The sequence below is a fragment of the Marmota monax genome, unplaced genomic scaffold (genome assembly GCF_021218885.2).
Source record: "Marmota monax isolate L192 unplaced genomic scaffold, Marmota_monax_Labrador192_F-V1.1 WCK01_AAM20220418_F8-fsc00074, whole genome shotgun sequence".
Lineage (NCBI taxonomy): Eukaryota > Metazoa > Chordata > Mammalia > Rodentia > Sciuridae > Marmota > Marmota monax.
In genome coordinates this window covers 7,709,276-7,735,086 of record NW_026694232.1, presented here as the reverse complement: position 1 = coordinate 7,735,086, position 25,811 = coordinate 7,709,276, and positions in this window count along the sequence as shown.

The following is a 25,811-nucleotide window of genomic DNA, read 5'->3' as shown; positions in this document are numbered from 1 at the left end:
TTTAATGCTGAATATTATTCAATTGTGTATATATCTATATCTATATCTATCTATCTATCTATCTATCTATCTATATACATATATATATACCACATCTTCTCCTTATCCGTTCGTCTACTGAAGGGCATCTAGGTTGATTCCACAGTTTAGCTATTGTGAATTGTGCTGCTATAAACATTGATTTGGCTGTGTCCCTGTAGTATGCTGTTTTTAAGTCCTTTGGATATAGACTGAAGAGTGGGATAGCTGGGTCAAATGGTGGTTCCATTCCCAGTTTTCCAAAGATTCTCCATACTGCTTTCCATGTTGGCTGCACCAATTTGCAGTCCTACCAGCAATGTATGAGTGTGCCTTTTCCTCTACATCCTCGACAAAACTTATTGTTGTTTGTATTCTTTTTTTTTTTATTTTTTTTTTTATTTTTATTTTTTTAATTTTTTATTGTTGGCTGTTCAAAACATTACATAGTTCTTGATATATCATATTTCACAATTTGATTCAAGTGGGTTATGAGCTCCCATTTTTACCCCTTATACAGATTGCAGAATCACATCAGTTACACATCCATTGATTTACATATTGCCATACTAGTGTCTGTTGTGTTCTGCTGCCTTTCCTATCCTCTACTATCCCCCCTCCCCTCCCCTCCCCTCCCCTCCCCTCCCCTCCCCTCCCCTCTTCTCTCTCTGCTCCCTCTACTGACATTCGTTTGTCCCCCTTATATTATTTTTCCCCTTCCCCTCACTTCCTCTTGTATGTACTTTTGTATAACTCTGAGGGTCTCCTTCCATTTCCATGCATTTTCCCTTCTCTCTCCCTTTCCCTCCCACCTCTCATCCCTGTTTAATGTTAATCTTCTTCTCCTGCTCTTCGACCCTACTCTGTTCTTAGTTACTCTCCTTATATCAAAGAAGACATTTGGCATTTGTTTTTTAGGGATTGGCTAGCTTCACTTAGCATAATCTGCTCTAATGCCATCCATTTCCCTGTAAATTCTATGATTTTGTCATTTTTTAATGCAGAGTAATACTCCATTGTGTATAAATGCCACATTTTTTTTATCCATTCATCCATTGAAGGGCATCTAGGTTGGTTCCACAGTCTAGCTATTGTGAATTGTGCTGCTATGAACATAGATGTAGCAGTGTCCCTGTAGCATGCTCTTTTTAGGTCTTTAGGGAATAGACCGAGAAGGGGAATAGCTGGGTCAAATGGTGGCTCCATCCCCAGCTTTCCAAGAAATCTCCATACTGCTTTTCAAATTGGCTGCACCAATCTGCAGTCCCACCAGCAATGTACAAGTGTACCCTTTTCCCCACATCCTCGCCAGCACTTGTTGTTGTTTGACTTCATAATGGCTGCCAATCTAACTGGAGTGAGATGGTATCTTAGGGTGGTTTTGATTTGCATTTCTCTGACTGCTAGAGATGGTGAGCATTTTTTCATGTACTTGTTGATTGACTGTATGTCCTCCTCTGAGAAGTGTCTGTTCAGGTCCTTGGCCCATTTGTTGATTGGATTTTTTGTTCTCTTATTGTCTAATTTTTTGAGTTCTTTGTATACTCTGGATATTAGGGCTCTATCTGAAGTGTGAGGAGTAAAGATTTGTTCCCAGGATGTAGGCTCTCTATTTACCTCTCTTATTGTATCTTTTGCTGAGAAAAAACTTTTTAGTTTGAGTAAGTCCCATTTGTTGATTCTAGTTATTAACTTTTGTGCTATGGGTGTCCTATTGAGGAATTTGGAGCCCGACCCCACAGTATGTAGATCGTAGCCAACTTTTTCTTCTATCAGACGGCGTGTCTCTGATTTGATATCAAGCTCCTTGATCCATTTTGAATTAACTTTTGTGCATGGCGAGAGAAAGGGATTCAGTTTCATTTTGTTGCATATGGATTTCCAGTTTTCCCAGCACCATTTGTTGAAGATGCTATCCTTCCTCCATTGCATGCTTTTAGCCCCTTTATCAAATATAAGGTAGTTGTAGTTTTGTGGATTGGTTTCTGTGTCCTCTATTCTGTACCATTGGTCCACCCGCCTGTTTTGGTACCAGTACCATGCTGTTTTTGTTACTATTGCTCTGTAGTATAGTTTGAAGTCTGGTATCGCTATACCGCCTGATTCACCCTTCCTGCTTAGCATTGTTTTTGCTATTCTGGGTTTTTTGTTTTTCCATATGAATTTCATGATTGCTTTCTCTATTTCTACAAGAAATGCCGTTGGGATTTTGATTGGCATTGCATTAAACCTATAGAGAACTTTTGGTAATATCGCCATTTTGATGATGTTAGTTCTGCCTATCCATGAACAGGGTATATTTTTCCATCTTCTAAGATCTTCTTCTATTTCTCTCTTTAGGGTTCTGTAGTTTTCATTGTATAAGTCTTTCACCTCTTTTGTTAGGTTGATTCCCAAGTATTTTATTTTTTTGGAAGATATTGTGAATGGAGTGGTTGTCCTCATTTCCATTTCAGAGGATTTGTCACTGATATACAGGAATGCCTTTGATTTATGCGTGTTGATTTTATATCCTGCCACTTTGCTGAATTCATTTATTAGCTCTAATAGTTTCTTTGTAGACCCTTTTGGGTCTGCTAGGTATAGAATCATGTCATCTGCAAATAGTGATAATTTAAGTTCTTCTTTTCCTATTTTGATGCCTTTAATTTCTTTTGTCTGTCTAATTGCTCTGGCCAGTGTTTCGAGAACTATGTTGAACAGAAGTGGAGAGAGAGGGCATCCCTGTCTTGTTCCAGATTTTAGAGGGAATGCCTTCAATTTTTCTCCATTCAGAATGATGCTAGCCTGAGGCTTAGCATAGATTGCTTTTACAATATTGAGGTATGTTCCTGTTATCCCTAGTTTTTCTAGAGTTTTGAACATAAAGGGATGCTGTACTTTGTCAAATGCTTTTTCCGCATCTATCGAGATGATCATATGATTCTTATTTTTAAGTCTATTGATGTGGTGAATAACATTTATTGATTTCCGTATATTGAACCAGCCTTGCATCCCTGGGATGAATCCTACTTGATCATGGTGCACAATTTTTTTGATAAGTTTTTGTATCCGAGTGGCCAGAATTTTATTGAGGATTTTTGCATCTAGGTTCATTAGAGATATTGGTCTGTAGTTTTCTTTCTTTGAAGTGTCTTTGTCTGGTTTAGGTATCAGGGTGATGTTGGCCTCGTAGAATGAATTTGGAAGTTCTCCCTCTTTTTCTATTTCCCGAAGTAGCTTGAAAAGTATTGGTATTAGTTCTTCTTTAAAGGTTTTGTAAAACTCTGCTGTATACCCATCTGGTCCTGGGCTTTTCTTAGTTGGTAGTCTTTTGATGGTTTCTTCTATTTCCTCAATTGATATTGGTCTGTTTAGGTTGTCTATATCCTCCTGACTCAATCTGGGCAGATCATATGACTTAAGAAATTTATCTATGCCTTCACTATCTTCTAATTTATTGGAGTATAAGGATTCAAAATAGTTTTTGATTATCTTCTGTATTTCTGAAGTGTCTGTTGTGATATTGCCTCTTTCATCCCGTATGTTAGTAATTTGAGTTTTCTCTCTTCTTCTCTTCGCTAGCATGGCTAAGGGTCTGTCGATTTTGTTTATTTTTTCAAAGAACCAACTTTTAGTTTTGTCAATTTTTTCAATTGTTTCTTTTGTTTCGATTTCATTAATTTCAGCTCTGATTTTAATTATTTCTTGCCTTCTACTTCTTTTGCTGTTGCTTTGCTCTTCTTTTTCTAGGATTTTGAGATGAAGTATGAGATCATTTATTTCTTGGTTTTTTCTTTTTTTAAGGAATGAACTCCAAGCAATGAATTTTCCTCTTAGAACTGCTTTCAATGTGTCCCATAGATTCCGATATGTTGTGTCAGTGTTTTCATTAATCTCTAAGAATTTTTTAATTTCCTCCTTGATGTCTTCTATAACCCATTGATCATTCAGTAACCTATTGTTCATTCTCCAAGTGATGTATTCTTTTCCCTTCCTTCTTTTATCGTTGATTTTCAGTTCCATTCCATTATGATCAGATAGGATGCATGGTATTATCTCTACTCCTTTGTATTGTCTAAGAGTTTCCCTGTGACATAATATATGATCTATTTTTGAGAAGGATCCATGTGCTGCTGAGAAAAAAGTGTAACTGCTTGATGTTGGGTGGTATACTCTATATATGTCAATTAAGTCTAGGTTATTAATTGTGTTATTGAGTTCTATAGTTTCCTTATTCAACTTTTGTTTGGAAGATCTGTCCAGTGGTGATAGAGGTGTGTTGAAGTCTCCCATGATTATTGTATGGTGGTCTATTAGACTCTTGAACTTGAGTAGAGTTTGTTTGATGAACATAGCTGCACCATTGTTTGGGGCATATATATTTATGATTGTTATGTCTTGTTGGTGTATGGTTCCCTTGAGCAGTATGTAGTATCCCTCTTTATCCCTTTTGATTAACTTTGGCTTGAAATCTATTTTATTTGATATGAGTATGGATACTCCTGCTTGTTTCCGAAGTCCATATGAGTGATATGATTTTTCCCAACCTTTCACCTTCAGCCTATGTATGTCTTTTCCTATCAAATGCGTCTCCTGTAGGCAGCATATTGTTGGGTCTTGTTTTGTGACCCATTCTACTAGCCTGTGTCTCTTGATTGGTGAGTTTAAGCCATTAACATTTAGGGTTATTATTGAGATATGGGTTGTTCTTCCAGCCATATTTGTTTATTTATGTTACTAAACATGGTTTGTTTTCCTCTTTGATTATTTTCCCCCCTTTAGTGTCCTACCTCCCACTGTTGGTTTTCATTGTTATTTTCCATTTCCTCTTCCTGTAATGTTTTGCCAAGGATGTTTTGAAGAGATGGTTTTCTAGCTGCAAATTCTTTTAACTTTTGTTTATCGTGGAAGGTTTTAATTTCATCTTCCATCCTGAAGCTTAATTTCGCTGGAAACACAATTCTTGGTTGGAACCCATTTTCTTTCAGTGTTTGAAATATGTTATTCCAGGATCTTCTAGCTTTCAGAGTCTGTGTTGAAAGATCAGCTGTTATCCTGATTGGCTTACCCCTAAATGTGATCTGCTTCCTTTCTCTTGTAGCTTTTAAAATTCTCTCCTTATTCTGTATGTTGGGCATCTTCATTATAATGTGTCTAGGTGTGGGTCTCTTATGATTTTGCACATTCGGCGTCCTGTAGGCTTCTAGGATTTGGGGTTCTGTCTCATTCTTCAAGTCTGGGAAGTTTTCTCGTATTATTTCATTGAATAGATTGCTCAATCCTTTGGTTTGAAACTCTGTCCCTTCCTGTATCCCAATGACTCTTAAATTTGGTCTCTTGATGTTATCCCATATTTCTTGGATGTTCTGCTCATGGTTTCTTAACAGTCTTGCTGAGCTGTCTATGTTCTTTTCAAGTTGAAATACTTTATCTTCATTGTCTGATGTTCTGTCTTCTAAGTGTTCTACTCTGCTGGTAGTATTCTCAATTGAGTTTTTAAGTTGGCTTATTGCTTCCTGCATTTCTAGGATTTCTGTTTGTTTGTTTTTTATAACCTCTATTTCCCTGTGTAGTTGATCTTTTGCTTCTTGGATTTGTTTATGTAATTCATTGTTGAAGTGATCTTTCATTGTCTGATTTTGCTGTCTGATGTCTTCCTTGAGACTCCAGATCATCTGAAGCATGTATATCCTGAATTCTTTATCTGACATTCCATCTGCTGCAGCTATTACCTCTTCTAACGTTGAGTTGACCTGCATTGCTTGTGGTCCTTTCTTTCCTTGTCTCTTCATACTGTTCGCATTCCTTTCTACTTAGTGAAACTGTTGTGCTATTGAATTTTCCCCCTATATATTTATATTGGTCTTGTATAGTTGCAAAGTCTCCCTCGCAGGCGCGGGCGGCGGTTCTGTCCCTCTGCGGGCCGCTAGGCTTGTTCTGTGGGTGGTCACAGTTCTGTCTACTTTGCAGGTGCAGGCAGCGGCACTGCCCCTCTGCAGGCCTCTGGGGCTGTACTGCCAGTGGGTCGCAGGTCCACCTACCTTGCAGGTGCGGGGGGGGGGGGCGGCTCTACCCTTCCTCAGGCCACTGGGCCTGTTCTGTCTCTTGGTTGCAGGTCTGGCCTGTTCTGATGGTGGTCACAGTTCCACCTACCTGGCAGGTGCGGGGGGTGGGGGGCGGCTCTGCCCCCCAGCAGGCCCCTGGGCCTGCTCTGTGCGTGGTCACAGTTCCCTCTACCTTGCCGGTGCAGGGGGAGGGGGCGGCTCTGCCTCTCAGCCAGCCGCTGCTCCTCTTTTGCAGGTGGGTCGCAGGCCCACCTACCTTGCAGGAGTGATTGGAAGCTCTGTCCCGCCGCGGGCCGCTGGGCCTTTTCTGTCCGTGGTCACAGTTCCCCTACCTGGCAGGCGCGGGGGCTGGGGGGCGGCTCTGCCCCTCAGCAGGCCGCTGGGCCTGCTCTGTGCGTGGTCACAGTTCCCTCTACTTTGCCGGCGCAGGGGGAGGGGGCGGCTCTGCCTCTCAGCAGGTTGCTGCTCCTCTTCTGCAGGTGGGTCGCAGGCCCGCCCACCTTGCAGGAGTGATTGGAAGCTCTGTCCCACCTCGGGCCACTGGGCCTTTTCTGTCGGTGGTCACCTGGCAGGGGCGGGGGATGGGGGGTGGCTCTGCCCCTCAGCAGGCCGCTGGGCCTGCTCTGTGCGTGGTCACAGTTCCCTCTACTTTGCCGGCGCAGGGGGAGGGGGCGACTCTGCCTCTCAGCAGGTCGCTGCTCCTCCTCTGCCGGTGGGTCGCAGGCCCGCCTACCTTGCAAGAGTGATTGGAAGCTCTGTCCCGCCGAGGGCCGCTGGGCCTTTTCTGTCCGTGGTCACAGTTCCCCTACCTGGCAGGCGCGGGGGGTGGGGGGCGGCTCTGCCACTCAGCAGGCCGCTGGGCCTGCTCTGTGCGTGGTCACAGTTCCCTCTACTTTGCCGGCGCAGGGGGAGGGGGCGGCTCTGCCTCTCAGCAGGTTGCTGCTCCTCTTCTGCAGGTGGGTCGCAGGCCCGCCCACCTTGCAGGAGTGATTGGAAGCTCTGTCCCACCTCGGGCCACTGGGCCTTTTCTGTCGGTGGTCACCTGGCAGGGGCGGGGGATGGGGGGTGGCTCTGCCCCTCAGCAGGCCGCTGGGCCTGCTCTGTGCGTGGTCACAGTTCCCTCTACTTTGCCGGCGCAGGGGGAGGGGGCGACTCTGCCTCTCAGCAGGTCGGTGCTCCTCCTCTGCCGGTGGGTCGCAGGCCCGCCTACCTTGCAAGAGTGATTGGAAGCTCTGTCCCGCCGAGGGCCGCTGGGCCTTTTCTGTCCGTGGTCACAGTTCTACATTAAAATTCTAATAAGATGAATTTAAGTTCTCTTAAGCATCCAGTAATATTTATGATCTTAACAAAATTCTCTTTTACTTTTAAGTTTATAACTTTAAACTGTTTTATCAATTATATTTTAAATGAGAAATGGAAAGTAATCTGTTGGATGCACTTGAGTGGTCAACAAAATTTTAATATCACAAATTAGCTTAATATTATAAATGTTAAATGCAATATTTCTAATTTTATAGAAAAACACTAACGCTATGAGTTAAATTTATTAGATTAAAACTATCTATAAATTGAATCTTCAATCTTAATAAATTTAAGTCTAGATCTTGGCTAAATCTAAGTTGCAAGATACTTTGCCCTTGAGACACAATTATACCACCTCAAATGAATTCAGCATTTCCTCCAGCATTATAATTAGGACTTGATATTTCAAATTAGAGAGATCTATTTAAAATTGTATGTACATGGTTGTAGAATAATTGTTATGGACTTCTAAAAATTTTAAATAATTACGAACTATTGGAAATTACAAAGATGGTGAAGTTCAGTTTACCCTTCTCCCAGCTTCCCCCAGTGGTTACATTTTTTATAAATGTAGTATGTGCAGTATGAAAATCAGGAAACTGACATTTGTACACTACTATGAAACACATTACAGGAGTTGTTCAGAATTCAGAGGATTTTACCTGTATGTTTGTTTCTTCGTGCAGTTCCAGGCAGTTTTATATCATGTACAGATTTGCATAATCATCACCACAATTCAGATACAAAACTAGTCCATCCCCACAAAGACCCCTGGTGCTCCCCCCTTATAGTCATCCCCACTCCACTTCTCACAATTCCATCTTTAACCCTTGGCAACCATTAATCAGCTTTCCATTTCTGTATAATTCATTCTATAATTGTGTCATTTTGCAAATCTTACATAAGTGGAATCATGCATGTGTAACCTTTTAAGATTGACTTTTTTTCACTCATCATAATTCCCTTGAGATCCATCTACATTATGGTATGTACCATCCATTCTTTAGATGTTTGAGTTGTATTCCATGGTATGGATAGACAACAGTTTCCTTAACTATTTTGTCTGTTGAAGGAAACTGGGGTCATTTCCAGTTTTTAACTATTACAAACAAAGCTGCTCTGAAAAAGCATGTGAAGGATTTTGGGTGGACATAAGTTTTCATTTCTCCATGATAAATGCCTGGGGATGTGATTGCTGTGTTGTGTAGTAATTACATATTTAATATTTTATTTAGAAACAGCCAGATTTTCTTCCAGAGCAACTTTTTATATTCCTACCTACAATGTAAGAATGAGCTCCCCCAAGTCCTCACCAACATTTGTACTATCATCAGTTTTAATTGATGATAAAAAAAAAAAGTGTGTAGGAATATATTGTGGTTTTAGTTTGCATTTCCTTAATGGCTAATGATGTTAAACACCTTTTCATGTATTTATTTGTTATCTCCATTCTCTCTTTGATAAAGTGTTGTTGTTTATTTTTTTGCAGGTCTTTTGCTCATTTTCTAATTTGATTTTTTAAAAATTCTTTGTTTCTTTCAGAGCTTTGAGAATTCTTTATGTATTTTACATTCCAGTCCTTTGTGAGATGTATAATTTGCAAATGCTCTTGGCCTGTATGTTGTCCTTTTACCTCATAACTGGATATATTGAGGAACAAAGGTTTTTTAATTTTGACAAAGCCCAAATTATCAATTTTTTCCTTATGGATCATCCTTACTATTTCATATACAAGGACACTCTATGTAGCAATAAGATTTTGTGTTTTTTTCTACATATTTTCTAGTTTCACATCTCACATATAAATTTGATCCATTATGAAATAATTTTTGTATAAAGTGTGAGATTTATGTCAATATCTATTTTTATCTATTTTATTTTATTCTTTGCCCATGGCTGTACAATTGCTCTAGCGCTCTGTGTTGAAAAGATTATTCTTCCATTGATTTGTTTTTTACCTTTGTAAAAATCAGTCATATTTGTGTGAGTCTATTTCTGGGTACCCTATTCTATACACACTTTTTGTTTAGTTAAAAGTATACCATGAACTTGTTTCTACTAACATTTTAAATGGATTTTAACTAGTATATTTTCTTAGCATCTCTGGAAGTAAAGTGTCACATAAAGGACACATATTTTTAGAAAATGAGCTCCTTTGGATAATGGTTAGGGCTCAAACTATTTTTATTTTTTGATATTGAGGATTGAACCCAGGGGTGTTCTACCACTGAGCTATGTCTAGCCCTTTCTATTTGAGACAGGGTCTCATGACTTTACCGAGCTGGCCTTGAACTTTCCATCTTCCTGACTCACCTCTTGAGTCCCTCAGATTACAGTTGTGATCTACTGAGCCTGGCCTCAAACTTCATATAAAATGTATGATTTGGTAGGGGATGTTTTCTCAGGGTGGCGGGGGCAGGTAATATATGGGAACTCTCTTACCTGCCTTTTAGTTTTTCTGTGAAACTCAAACTGCTCTAAAAATAAATTATATTTAAAAACAACAAAAATAAATAAATAAATAAAATCTGTGCTTTAAAATACCTTTACATAAAATAAATATGGGTGTAAAGAGATAACAGATGCATAGAGTAGGATAGCCAGGAAGAGATTCATTGCTATTGATACAAGATTTATTGATTTTCGTGTTTGTTGAAAAATCAATGGATGAATCAGATTTCTGAGTGGTCTGCTCTAGGGCAAAAGGGACTGCTTCCAAAAATCTGTGACATACTACTATAGAATTGCTTAAATGCCCAGACATTCCACAGAGAGAGAGCAGAACAAATGTGCCTCAGCAAGTTCAATTTGAAAACAGATTGAGAAAAGCTCATAATCTATGGTCAATATTTTTATTCAAAGAGTATTTATCTAGCCTAACATGGGGCATATGCCCAATATTAATAAAATGAAGGATGTGGTAAGACATATGAGAGAGTCACAGAGTTCAACAGGAAAAGAGAGAGAAGAAGATGAATCTTATAACTTTGTGTATCTAGAAAAGTCCCTAGAGAGTAAAATATCTGTGTAGCACCTGAGAGAGGCTCTGGCAGATTCAATATGGGAGACAGCCTATGAACCTGTACCCCTAGACTCACTTGTAGATCTCAAAGAAATCTGGGGGTTTGGAGGGAAGAGCCAGGTCCCTCTCTGATTGGATCATGTTTTTTGCTCATTCATGATTTGGAGAGGTAGAAGCGGGAAGCTGGAGTCCATGGTGGTGGAAAGCAAGTGTTCTAGATCCCAAATGCCTAGGTTCTAGTTCAGGGACCTATACTTCTTACCTGTATAAACCCTGGTGAGCAACTTAACCTCTCTGTGCCTGTTTCCTCAATTGTAAAATGGGAATGACAGTAGTACCTATCTCATAGTGTTGTAGGGATTAAATAAATTCATACATGTCAAGTGCTTAGAACGGTATGTGTCAGAGGAGAATGGGAGGAATGGAGGGACTTTAGATAGGACAAAGGAGAGGGAGGGGGCAAGGGGGTAGGAATGATGGTGAAGTGAGTTAGACATCATTACCCTAAGTACATGTATGAAGACATGAATGGTGTGAAAATACTTTGTGTACAATCAGTGACTTGAAAAATTGTGCTCTATATGTGTAATATGAAATGAATTGCATTCTGCCATCCTGTATAACAAATTAGAATAAATAAATCATTCAAAAAAGAAAAGAACAGTGTGTGGCACAGGTTCACCATGATCTTTTTGTGGTTATTTTCAGTTGCTTCAAGACAAGAAGTTTGTGACTGCATTTGCATGACAAGGTCCTCTTGTCTGGAAAAAAAGGAGGAGAAGGAAGAGGAGGAAGAGAAAGAGGAGGAGGAGGAGGAGGAGGAGGAGGAGGAGGAGGAATAAGAGGAACAGAGGAAGTGGAAGTATTTAACAACAACACTCTCCCATTCTAACATATAAACACATCATCTTGGGATCCTGTTAAAATGCAGCTTTTGATTCTGACTCAGGAGTCTAGGGTGAGGGCTGAGATTCTGAATTTCTAAGCCAACACAGCTGATGCACAGGATCTGACAGCTGTCTCTCTGCCTAAGCCCTTTCTCTTGCTCTCTCTCTTCCAGGCTCATTTTAAAGTTTGAGTATTAGTGGAATTCAAGCCCTAATTGTCATGACACTGATTTCAGGGATATTTCATTAATGACAACAGTTATGATTCCTACCACATATTCCAGATTCTTTACAATTTCATAACAAGCCTTATAAAGATAAGGTGCAGAAGTTAGTTTATTTCTTATCCTCCATCACAGACAGTTGGTGCCTGACAGGAGGCTATACCTGTACTTTCATAACTATATCACAGCCTTTTGCTAGTTGTATTTGTGTATTTCTAGAATTTTGTGTATTTCTAGAATTTTCTCCCAAAACAGCTTTCTAAATTTTTGTTTTTCACCTATTTCCTTAATGACTTTTCTCACATGTATGAATTGTTTTCTTGGTATGGGGCCATACCTATGAATTAATTACCTGTGTTACTTTTTAATGAATTTTCCATTGACTCCACTTACTTTGTCTTTTATTTAAATACATTAGAATTAAAAAAAGCTTCATGTCATTCCTATGATCAGAAAATTGGGATCATTTATCATAATTAGACAGTAAATGTAAGATAAATAACAATTGAAAATTTTAAAATAGTGCCTCAGGTACCATCACTACATATACCCCTGAGTATATTTATCACTTTGGAAAAAGCTGCTCTGGGGAATGTAAGGACCCCTGGGCAGACATCTGTTTTTATTTCTCTATTTCCAACATTTTTCTAGCATCTTGGTCTTCCTTAATATTAAATTAGTGAAGAATAAATTTGCTCCACAGATGTTAATATGGATAGGAAATGCTTTTGTGGCAAGGATGATTTTTTAATTTTTTATTATAACATTTGAGCCAGACCTTTTATTTTTGAGTGGTAATTGGACAAAGGGCAAAGACATGTAAGAACATTCCAAATGTCCTCTACCCAGATGCACGAGGGGAAAATTCATAGCAAGTTCAGGGAAAATCTTGAATGTATCAATTTGTCAGAGACAGATGTAATAGTGCTTAATGGGTTACCTCTTCCAAGGACAGAGGTCTCTACCACCTGAGCAGCGGCTAATGATGGGAATTCCTAGCCCAGAGGGAAATTATGTGGGGTGTATATTCTTGGGTGGGGATTTGGGGGAGGATTTCAACACCCCTCAAATCATATTACTAGGCAGTTACCACAGGAAGGTTCAGGAAGGAGCTTCTTAGAGCAGCTATCAAATGAAAATGACACAAACCAGTGACCTGGACACAGAGGAAGACATTAACTGGCATTTGGAAATCTCAACACTAAGGCATTCCCAGGTTGTTCTCAGGAATGTAAGTTTTGATCAAATCCAAATGTCTATGTTAACCTCAAGAACATAATCTTCCCACTATGAAATTGTCTCTGAATACATTTAACTGATTCTACATTCCCATTTGGCCAAGCTGCCATTTGAGCTATAACTCCTTAGAAGGTTTATAACAATGAAATGTGCAATAAGTTGGTTTAATAACTGCTTTTCCATCTTGGTTGTGTTCTTAAAGGCATTCTCATACAGAACTAAGCAGTAGTCTTCCTGATTATGTCGGTTACTTCTCAGATGAAGCAATTTTCTTTCACACTGAAGGCACACCATGTGAAGTTTTGTTTGCTTCATGCACAGCCCTTGGTATTGACAATGGCCTCATGTGCCTTCAGCTGAGTATGGAACAGTCAAGGTCTGTTGTTATAATAAATGATGCATAATAATGGTGGGGAGACTTCATTAAGAATACATAATTTTTTCCCAGAAGGCACAGGAGAAAATTAAATATTATAAGGGAAAAATTTAAACCAGGGAGATGTATTTGATGAAGACATGGGGGCTATTAAATGGAAACGGAGTGCAAAGGAACTTTCTCATGCTGCAAGAGGGCCTTAGTGTCTGAAACAGTGAAATTAGAGGCTTAGATGCCTCTAATTCCCCTAATTCAGTGATAACATCCCCTTCTGCACACACGATTACAGAAGGAGCTCGGGTACCCAATGAGTCAAGTGTTTGCAGATGCATCAGAATTAGCCACCATTTAAGAAATCCACCATCTTTCAGAATGAATTTCCCACATGTCACAATAAGTTCAATTGAAAAGACAAGAAAGAGATTTTATGTTACTTCTTTGCTATACACATCCTCCCACCTGTATGTTGGATGTTTCAAACTACCAAATGCTGAGGAAATTTACCCAGGCATATTATTAATGACAGCCTACCACCACAAGAACACAAATAGGCAAGATTTGGAGCACTTCAAAACTGCCTAATTTACAATTGCTTGAGTGTAGTTAATCAATATTTATTTGCTTTTTCTAAGAGATGAAAAAAGCATATTATGGTTCTGATTTCATCATTTATGTGTTAAGAAAGAGCACAAAGGCAGTGTCGCAGTTCCCACAACACGCTGTGGAGGCAGAAATATCTGGATTGTGAATACATATGAACTCTCACCTTGGACAAATTACCCAGTATCTAAGCCACAGTTTCCTCAGCTATAAAATGGTGATAAAATTAGTACCCAACTCACAGAGTATATATGAAGTAGCACAGGGTATATGAAGTTGCACAGCCCATAATACTTAGCAAGGTTTTAAAAATTTTTGAACATGAGTGATAAATGGCACCTATATTTCTGTCACTGTTCATTATTGCAGCACCTAGGACAGTGTCTTCCCTACCCAAAGGGAATGATAATTTGAGCTCCACCATTACTGAGTTTTCAAAAAATCTAAAATCTTTTAAAATAATTCATCTCTCAATTATATTGGCAATACATTCAAGATAATATGAATTTAATTCTTTGTTTATTTAAAGATAGGTCAATATGACAAGGGCAAACAAAACAGGTGCCTATGCTGAATTCAGCCCAAGGACCATCAGTTGATAATCTTTGAGGATTTTAAAATAAAATGAACCCAATACATCTCTAAAAAGTCACTGAAATATGCTTGAACCTAACAGCAGAGAAGTATGTGATTATGCTTTTCTTCCTCACTACTTCTGAGTTTGTTAGAATTTATTTCTTTTCTATATTTCCTTTCATCTATATTCACCTATCCTTCCATCATCCATCTGTCCATCAAAGCCCAATAATGAATTACAGGGAGTTAAGGAGGATTCAAAGGTGTGAATGACAGAGTTCCTCAGCTCAAAGAACTCCCAGTGTCTGAGTGGTGTTAGCGGCAGTGATACAAATAAATGCCCAACAGAGATCGGTAGGGGAAAGGAGGATGAAAACAGAGTACGTGTGATAACAATAGCAGAAGTGGCATTAGAGAGGTACAAACAAACCTTTCCAGTTAGAGGATGCCTCTCCCCACCTCTTCCCTTTCTCCACTCTAGTTCGAGGTGTCTGATCTACTCGCTGGCCCTCCATCAGTCATTATCCATAAACTCTTTCCAACAGGAACCAGGCTGCATGCTATAGTGCTTTCCATTCTTTGTAGAAGAAAGAAAATAATTGAAAAACGGTGTTCAATTCCAATAGTCATAATCCTAGTTCTCCACAATCTTTAGGCAAATTTTCCATCAACTTCCTTAACTAGATTTCTAAGTTTGGGGCATCTATTAAAAGTTAATAACATTTAAATATGTATTTGTTTTTCATTTATATCTTAGTGTGAGGAATTAGCAAAAAAAATCATTAAAAGGAAAATCTGACAAGTTGGGTACAGATCTGACTTCAGCTATTGCATTCCTTTTGACTCTGTGTGTGATATCTATCTATCTATCTATCTATCTATCTATCTATCATCTGAGGAGTACCAAAATCCTAAGACCTTTGGAATTGCTGACGTGATAAAAATACCATTTACATGCTACAGATGACTGGTGGCCAGAGAGGGTGGCTAGACAGCTTTAGGATGAGGACTGGTCACCAGAAGGCACGGTTAGAGGATTCAGCCATACTGTGACCCCACTCCAACTCCTGACCTCCAGATGAAGGACAGGAGGTTGAAACTGAATTGACCACCAAGGATTGGTTGATCACCAGTGACCAAGGATTTAAATAATTATGCCTATGTAATGAAACCTCCACATAAAAATTCCTAAATAATGAGATCTTCTGAGTTGGAGATCTTCTGGGTTGGTGAATGCAACCATGTCCCAGGAGGGTGATGAATCCCAAGTCCACTTTGGACACTTCCAGACCTCACCCTAATCACCTCTTCCTCTGGCTGATTATCTGTATCCTTTATAGTATCCTTTATAAGAAATTAGTTAGTATATAAAGTACTTCCTCAAGTTCTTTTATCCATTTTAGCAATGTACTGAACTGAGGAGTGGGGCGTCACAGGAACACCCAATTTATAGACAGTAAATGTAGAAATGTGGAATTGAGACTGGTATCTGAAGTGAGGTCTTTGTAGGACTGAGTCCTTAAACCTGTGGAGTCTGAAAGCAAGCATGGGTAGTTAATGTCAGAATTTAGTTAGATTATAGGATACCTAGCTGGTGTAAAGCCCCACATACTTGGAGTGAGGATAATTGTAAGCAAAAACTGATCCTACTCTGGGTATGACTTCATGGAAGGGTGAAGTCAGGCATTGATGGAAACAACCTCTACAATTTTTCAAGCATATAACCAACCATGTTTCATGACTCTGGACTCATGTACAAAGTTGTATTCATATTCAACAGGTTACATTAACAGCAGCCTAAGCACTGTTTATCCACCAGGCAGTGCAAAGGCCCTGAGAAGAATAAGAGGTACCGAAACCCCTGGCATCCAGGTGCTTGGGGTGATGTCCTTCCTTTATATCCATGTAGCCTTCCTACTCTACAAAACATTTTCTCACCCATTATATCATTTGATCGTTTAACTGGAAAGAAAATCAATGCCAAGAGAGGTAAAGAGAATTGTTCAAGGTTTCACAGCTTATCAGTGGTGGGACCTGACCTACAATCTTTCCCCCAAGTTCTTTACTTCCAGTTAGGAGAGTAAGTAAAAATCACAACCATCATGTGAGTGGTAGGCACCACCTTTGCCACCACAAGTACCATGTTGGAGCACTCACAATATGCTAGGAACCATGCTGAGAATAGTATAATATTCATAATCTTGTTTCATCTTCTCTAAGCTCTATGGTGATAGGTACCTGCTAAGTATGGATCCTTAATAACCCCCAAAGGCCCACGTATTGAAGGCTTGGTCTGAGCCTGTGGTGTTATTGGGAGGTGGAACCTCCTCGGGGAAGGAAGTTAGGTCATTGAAGGTGTGCCCTTGAAGGGGATAATAGGGACGATGGCCCTTTCCTGTCTCTTTTGCTTTCTGGCCATGATGAGGTGAGCAGGCCTCCTCTACCTCACTCCAGCCACACTACACTGAGCTGCCACAGCTCCAAAGCCATATGACCAGGTGACCATGGATTGAAACTTCTTAAAGTGAGTGAAAAGGAAACCTTCCTCCTTATAAGTTGATCATTTCAGCTATTTTGTCACAGTGACAAAAAACTGACTACAATAGTGATATTATCTCCATTTTACAGAGAGATTGAGGCTTAGATTACAGAGAGATTAAGGCTTAAGTACCTTATCTAAGGTCATGGAGACAATGCTAAAATGGGGATTTAAAAACACTTCTGAAAAAAAGTCTTCTACAGGTAATGTCAATAAGATGGCAGAACAAGTGGTCCCTAGCTCACATCCCAGGCACAAACTATCATCTATAAGCCATCCACGGAGAAGAGGGGAGTGTCTATGGGGAGTTTGGGGACCCAGATAGGAAGTTTCAAAACCTGGATGAAGCCTGTGACCTAGGAAAGTGGCTTTGAGAAAACAAGCTCACACCTCAATTATAGCTTGCCATATGTGATCCCAGACATTTATTGAAAGCCACTCTTTCCCCTATGGACCCAGTTCTAGTCTCACATGGCCACAGTTCATCCTAAAATCAGCCTCACCTGCCAAAAGACCCACAAACATCCATACCTGTCTGTGCCCCAATTATAGGCTTTCTAACCTTAGATAAGGTATGGATCCTGAAGTGGCCAAGTGATTGTGCTCTAGCCCTGCTCTACTCCAGCCTTTTAATCAGTACTGCCCACCCAGAGACCTAGATGGAGATATAATCTTTTGTTTCCCAATAATAGGCCTGACAACCTCTGTTCTGACTGTGGATCTCCAAGCTGCTCTGTGATCCAGCTGTGACCCCGGTTTACCATAGTCTGGAGTCAATCCTGCCTGCTAAGAGACGTAGCAGGAGACATGCCCAGCTGAGTACCAGTAACAGGACCTCTGACCATGACATGAGGACAGATTCTAAAGCAGCCCTATGACATGGTTCCTGCCCCACTCTAAACACTCCAGAGGCAGTTCTGTTCAGTCAGGAACCTGATGAGAGTCACACTCAGTGGCACCCATGCTAACAGGCTCACAAACATGAAATCCAAATCCAAACCCTGATGTAGTTCTGTGACCTGGCCCCAGCCTTATTTTACTAGAGTCTGGAATCTACCCAGGGACATACCAGAGGTCTTTTCAGGGACTTGGTTGGTGTCACACTATCCACACCCTTGATAACAAGTTTGCCACCTGCAGAATTGTCTGCAGAACAAGAAGCAGCCCAAGTCCTGGCTCCAGCCTTGTTTGATTGTGATCCCAGAAGCAGTACCTCCCCACCTCCCTGCCTCTCTGGGCAGGAGGATCAGAAAAGAAACCGCCTGCTATGCCTCTGTAACAGACTGGGAAACCACGGATTCTAATGAGAACCTGGCAACAGCCACATGACCCAGCTCCAGCCCTGCTTGACTACAATCCTAGACGCAGTCCTATTAGTCCATGAACCTGGCAGGAGAAGATCTATCCCTGCCAGGAACCTGTAAGTCAGAAAGAGGTGTTTAATTTCAAGAGCATGAACATCAATGTGAAATTACACAGATTGTGAAGAATTGGGCAAATATGACACCACCAAAGAAAATGAAGAATGCTCCAGAAATCAATTCCAAAGAAATGGAAATCTACGAATTGCCTGAAAAAGAATTCAAAATGATAAAATAATTGTTTTAAGGAAACTCAACAAGTTATAAGACAGCAGCATCAAACAGCTAAATGAAATCAAAAAAATAAAACACAAACATACACAGAAGTTCAACAGAAATAGAAATCATAAAGAAGTAACCAACAGAAATCTTGGATTTAATGAATATAATGAATGAATAAAAAACTGAGAGCTTCAATACTGACTTGATCAAGCAGAAGAATGAATCTGTGAACTCAAAGATAGGTGATGTGAAGTTATCTAGTGAGAGAGAAAAAAAAAAGAATGAAGAAAAAGTAAAGAAAAATCTAAAGAATTTATGGGACACCATAAAAAAGTGTATACATTATGGGAGTTCCAGAATGAGAAAACAGAGAGAGGAAAGAGCCAGAAACTTTATTTAAAAAAATAATGACTGAAAATTTCAAATATTGGAAAGAATTTGGATATCTACATTCTTGAAAATAAAAGATGCTAACTAATAACATGAAATGTATGACAGTATAAAACTCACTGTTAAGGATAAATAGTCAGAATGTAATAGTATCATAATGGTGGTAATGTAAATCAAGTTTAACTAGAACAAAAATTAAGACAAAATTATTAAAAATAACTGTATAATTGAACATCAGAACTCCACAACAGAATCAACCCAAAGAAGATAACACCAACACATTTTAATGAAATTATTAAAATATACGATCTTGAAAAAAGTAGAGATTTTGTGTTTGTGTGTGTGTGTGGTACTGCGGATTTAACCTAGGAATGCTCTACCACCGAGGTACCTCTCTGCCCCTTTTTATTTTATTTGAGAAATAGTTGTTAAGACTGGCCTCAAACTTGCTATCTTTCTACTTCAGGCTCCTGAGTTGCTGGGATTATAGGCAAGAACCACTACACTCAGTGAAAAAGACAATTTTGAAGGAAATAGGAGAAAGGCAACTTATCATATTCAAGGAAACCCCGACCAGGCTATTAGTGAATTACTGAGGACAAACCTTGAAAGCCAAGAGAAAGTGAGATGATATATTCAAAGGGCTGAAAGAAAAAAGAAAAACTGTTAAACAAGAATTCTATATTTAAAAAAGTTATCATTAGAAAATGAAGAAGAGAGAAAAACTTTCTTAGACAAACAAACGCTGAAGGAATTCTAGACTTGACTTGCAAGAAATGCTAAAAGGAGTTTTTCACATTGAAAATAAAAAATGCTAACTAATTACATGAAATGTATGACAGTATAAAACTCACTGTTAAGGATAAATAGTCAAGGTCAGATTATAATAGTATCATAAGGGTGGTGTGTAAATCACGTTTAACTCTAGAACAAAAAGTAAGACAAAATTATTGAAAATAACTATATAATTTTCAAACAGACATACAATACAAAAGATGGAAATTGTGACATAAGTAATATAAAGTGTGAAAAGGGGAGAAAGTATAGTCTGTATGCAACTGAAGTTTATATCAGCTTAAAACAGATTACTATAACTCTATATGTTTTCTTACTATGAAAATAATATAGTAAAGATAAAGGGAAAAATCCTCAGTAGACACATAAAACACAGGATGTTAAAGCATATCACTATGAAAAAAAATCAAATCACAAAGATAGCAAGAAAGGAAGAACTAAAGAATTACAACAGAGCCAGAAAAAAAATCGACAAAATGGCAGAAGGTAGTCCTTACATATTAATGATGATTTTTGAATGGAATAAATTTTGTAGTCAACCAAAATCGGGGGGGGGGGGTGCTAAAAAAATAGAAGAAAGATCAATGGATTGGACTAAGGGGGTTAAAAGGGAGGAAAGAGGGATGGGATAAGGAAAGAACGGTGGAATAAATCTGACTTAATTTTCCTATGTACTAAATGAATATGCCACAGTGAATCTCACCATCATGTATATCCACAAGAAACTAATTTAAAAAAAACTATAAGTAAATAGCAGAAAGATCAGTGTAGTGAAGGGCACAGAGGAAGGGAGGAGGGGTGGGAAAGAGGGAAAGAGGAAGTACTGGGGCTAAATTAGAACAAATCATATTCCATGCTTTTATAACTTTGTCAAAATGAATCTTAATGTTATTTATATCTCAAAAAGAAACAATAAAAAGGAAAAAAAATGATACAAGGTAGTAACAGTGGTAATAAACAGCATAAAACTCAAAAATAAATAAATTCTCCAGAAAAAAAAAGGCAGAGTGGCTGAATGGATTAAGAAAGCAAGATCTGAGCAAGGCAGGCAGCTCATGTAGGCTGCCCTGGGAGCTTGTGGGCTCTGGACCCAGCTGGCGCCTTTCACTGGTGGAGGAAGCCACCCCTTCAGTGAATGCTGCCCATGGGCAGGTGGAGGCAGCGGAGTGCACCACACTGGAGGTGGTGTGCATATTGAGCCCAGGTATAGGCAGTTTCCCCAGCTAGCCAGATCCCAGGTGATCCTGGGTGAATTCTTCAGGGAAACCATGTGGTTCTGGATTCTCTAGTGTTTTTGGTATGATTCAGATGGTGTGCTGGGTCATTTTACATATCCAGATCCTCTCAGGGGACAGGTAAGGAATTAGGTATCCCTACTGATGATGAAGACTCAACTCTTTATGAGAGTAAGGTGAGAATTTCAAAAATTATGGACTTCATAGAGTACATTAAAAGATGTAAAGTAAAGTGATTTGGAAAAACAAAAAAAATGAAGTGATTTGGCCAAGGGGGAAAAGAAAGCAAGGTTCAACAATATATTCCCTGTAAGAGTCCCACTTTAGCTTTCAGGACACACATAGGTTGAAATGTAGGGATGGAAAAAGATATTCCAAGAAATAACAACAAAATGAGAACAAGGGTGGCTCTGTTTACATCAGACAAAACAGACTTCAGGTTAAAAGCTGTCACAGAGACTAAGATCTTACTGTGACAGTTTGCCAAAAATCATTCCAAGTACTGTTTGTGACCACAATGGAATTGAATTATAAATCAATAAAAGTATGAAAACAGGAAAGGTCATAAATACATGCAAACAAACAAACAAACAAAAAAACCACACTTCTAAAAAACCATTGGGTGAAAGAGGACATCAAAGGGAATTTTTAAAAATCTTATGACAAATGAAAATAAAACCACAACATATCAAAATGTATCAGATGCAGCAAAAGTAGTATTAAGAGGGAAGTTCATAGCAATAAATGCCTAAGCATAAAGAAGATAGAGACCTCAAATAAGCAACCTAACTTTAAATCCCAAGGAATTAGGAAAAGAAGAACAAAGTATACATGAAAATAAGTACACGAAGGGAAATAATAAAGATAGGAGCAGAGTTAACTCAGAGAATAAAAAGTACAAAAATTAAACTAAGGGTTATTTTTTTTGAAAGAACAAAACAAAATTGACAAACTCTAAGAATGAGAAAAAAAGGGACAAGGCTCAAATAAAATCATAAATGAAATAGGAGACAGACCAATGGATGCCTCAGAGCTAAAAAGAATAATAAAGATTATTATGAGCAACCATATGCCAACAAATTGAATAATGTAGAAGGATTGATAAAGTGCTAAAAACATACACCCTACCAAAACTGATTCAGCAATAGAAAGCCTGAATAGACCAATAGCAAATGAGATTGAATTGGTAATCAAAAAATCTCTCAACAACAACAAAAAAACTTTAATACCAGAGTCCTTTATGGTAGATTCTTCCAAATATTTTAAGAGGAACAAACACCCATAATTTTGAAATTATTCCAAAAATAGAATAAGGAATACTTCAAAACTTATTTTATAAGATTAATATTAATTGATATCAAGACCAGAGACATCACAGTTAATTGCCAATAACAGGCATAAATGCAAAATCCTCAACAAAATACTAATAAACCACATTTGACAGCATGTTAAAAGACATATTCCATAATCAAGTGGGATTTATCCTGGAGATGCAAAGCTGGTCAAACATAGGCAATCAATGTGCTAAACCATATCAATAAAATGAAAGGAAAAAACCCACGATTGTCTCAATAGGTGCAAAAAAAGCTTTTAAAGCATTTGAAAGTTCAACATCCATTCATGATTAAAATTCTCAACAAAACAGGTACAGAAGGAACTTACCTTAAAACACAAGCCCATAAATGAAAAATACACAGCTAACATCATAATCCATGAAGAAAACCAGAAAGATTTCCCTCTGAGATCTGGTACAAGAGAAGGATGCTCTCTCTCACCACTTTTATTCAACATAGCAGTAGAAGTCCTAACCAAAGCAATTATATAAGAAAAATAAATAAAAGACATCCAAATTAGGAAGAAGTAAAATTACCTCTGTTGCAGACAATATGACTATATATATAGAAAAACCTAAAGATTTTAGAAATCTGTGCAAACAATAATAAACTCAGTGAAGTTGCAAGATATAAAATCAACACGTAAAAATTCATTCATTTCTATATAAAACATGAACTGTCTGAATATGAAATTAAGGAAGCAATAAGAAGAATAAAATACTTAGTAATAAACTTAACCAAAGAGGAGAAACTTCTATATACTGAAAATCATAAAATTTTTATGACAAAAACTGAAGAAGACACAAATAGTAACATAGTCCATAATAATGGACTGAGAAAATTAATATTGTTAAATATTCATACTATCCAATGTCACCTACAAGTTTAATGCAATAATTATAAAAAATCCCAATGGAATTTTTTTCACAGAAATAGAAAAAAAAGATCCTAAAATTCCCATTGTATCACAAAATACCCTGAGTAAACAAAGCAATCATAAACAACCACAAAGTCATAAGCATCACACTTTATGATTTCAAAATAATACATAGCTACAGCAAACAAAACACTATGTCTCTGGTATTAAAACGACATGCAGAAGCAGGGAATAGAATAGAGAGCCTGGAAATAAATCCATGTAAATACGGTCAAGGGCACCAAGAATATCCATTATGAAAAAGACAATCTCATCAAAAAATGTTGTTTGATAAACTGGGTATCCATATGTAGAAGACTAAAATTGGACTCTTATCTCATACTATATACAAAAGTTAAAGCTAAATGGACATAAGAGCTAAAATTTTAAAACTCATAGAAAAAAATGTAAGGGAAAAAAACTTCTTTTTTCCCCCCTAAATATTTACTAAAAACATGAGTTTACCTTTTATTGAGTAAAATAACTTACTAGGTGATGCTTACTAGGTTGTGCTCTTCCAAACATTTTACAGGTGCAATCTCTTGGATTTAACAAATACAGAACATATTTATTTGAAACCTACTACAAATTAATCATGATATATTTCTGGCCTTCTCTGGGAAATCTTAGACTATGAAAAGCCTTGGATGGCTGTATTTTGCTTTTTTAAAATTAAAGCTTTATAGTTTATATAGTAGTGGGGTTCATCCTGACAAACTTTTATACACGTGAAAATCAGTTTCATTTCATGATCCCCTTTTTTCCATCCCCTCTCCCATTCTCCTCCATCTGCTCTGCATGACTTCCCTTCACTTGTCTATTAATTTATATTTGACTGGGTCTTTATATTATCCTACCCTTCCTCCCCCTTTTCCTTCATTTTACTTTATCTTTTGCATATGAGAGAAACATTGGACCTTTCAGTTTCTGAATTTGGCTTATTTCACTTAGCATGGTATTCTCCATTACTATCCATTAATTGGCAAATGCTATATTTTCTTTTTTCTTTTTAATGGCTGAGTAGAACTCATCTATGTATGATATATATGTACATGTATCACAATTTCTTAGTCCATTCATCCAATGATGAGTATCTGAGTTGATTCCATAATTTAGCTATTGTAAATTGTGCTGCTATAAACATTTATGTGGCTGTATTTTGTTGTAGTATGCCAATTTTAGATCTTTTGGGATAATATCAAGGGATGGGATAGCAGGATCATACAAAATTTCTATCCCTAGTTTTTTGAGGAATCTCCACACTGCTTTCCAGAGTGGTTGTACTGGCCTGTAGTCCCACCAACAATGTACCAGGAAAAAAGTTTCTAGACATTGCTTTTGGGAAATGATATTTTGGATATGAAACCAAAAGCACAAATAGTACATGTAAAAATAGACATGTACTACATCAAATCAAAAAGCTTCTGCACAGCAGTCAATCAATGGAAGGAAAAGACCACCCATGAAATAGAATAGTTTCAAATCATGTATATTTTATATTAGCCTTTAGTAAGGTACTCCAAAAATCAATAGCTGAACAACAGCTCAACTTGAAAAAAATGGGCAAAGGACCTAAATAAACATTTCTCAAAAAAAAAAAAAAGATATATAAATGACTAACATATATCAAAAGATACTCAACATCACTAATCATGAGGAAATTTAAAACTGCACTGAGATATTGCCAACAAGTGTTAAAATGACTACTATAAAAATCACAAAATACAGCAAATGTTGTCTAGGATGTGGATTATAGGAAAAACTGAACACTTGCACACTATTGGCGGAAATGTGCATACATTTGTACAACCATTATGGAAAACAGTATGAAAGTTCCTCAAAAAAGTAAAAATAGAACTATCTTGTGATCCAGCAATTCCATTACTGAGTTGGAAATGGAAATGAAATCATCATATCAAAAAGACATCTGTATGCCCATGTTCATTGAAGCATTATCTCCATTCTCAAGATATTCAAGCATCCTAAGGGCCCCTCAATGAATGACTGGATAAAGAAAATATGGCTATATATATGTGTATATATATATATATATATATATATATATATATATATATATATATATATATACGTTTGACCTTAAAGAAAAAGAAAATCCTGGGGCTGGGGTTGTGGCTCAGTGGCAGAGCCCTCGCCTAGCACGTGTGAGGCAATGGGTTTGATCCTCAGCACCACATAAAAATAAATAAATTAAATAAAGGTATTTTGTCCAACTGTAACTAAAAAAAAAAATTTAAAAAGGAAAAAAAAATCTTATTATCTGATTCAACATGAATGAACCTAGATGACATTAGGCTAACTGAAATATGTAGGACACAGAAAGACAAATACTGCTGATAACACTTATATGTGGAATTTTTAAAAAGCCAAATTTATAGAAGCAGAGAAGAGAACACTGGTATCAGGGACTTGGAACTAGGAAAAAGGGGGCATGCTGGTCCAAGGATACAAAGGCTCACTTTTGCAGGATAAATAAATTCTAGAGAGGTAATGTACCACATGATGACTAAATTAACAATACTGTATCTTATACTTAAAATTTACTAAGAGAGTTGATCATAAAAGTTCTCACCATCATCACCAAACCACCACAGCAACAACAAGAAAACTATGTGTAGTGATAGGTATGTTTATTAACTTGATCAGCATTTCATTTTGAAGGGAAAAGTAAATAAACTTCAATCTGATTCTGATATATCTCAATACATGA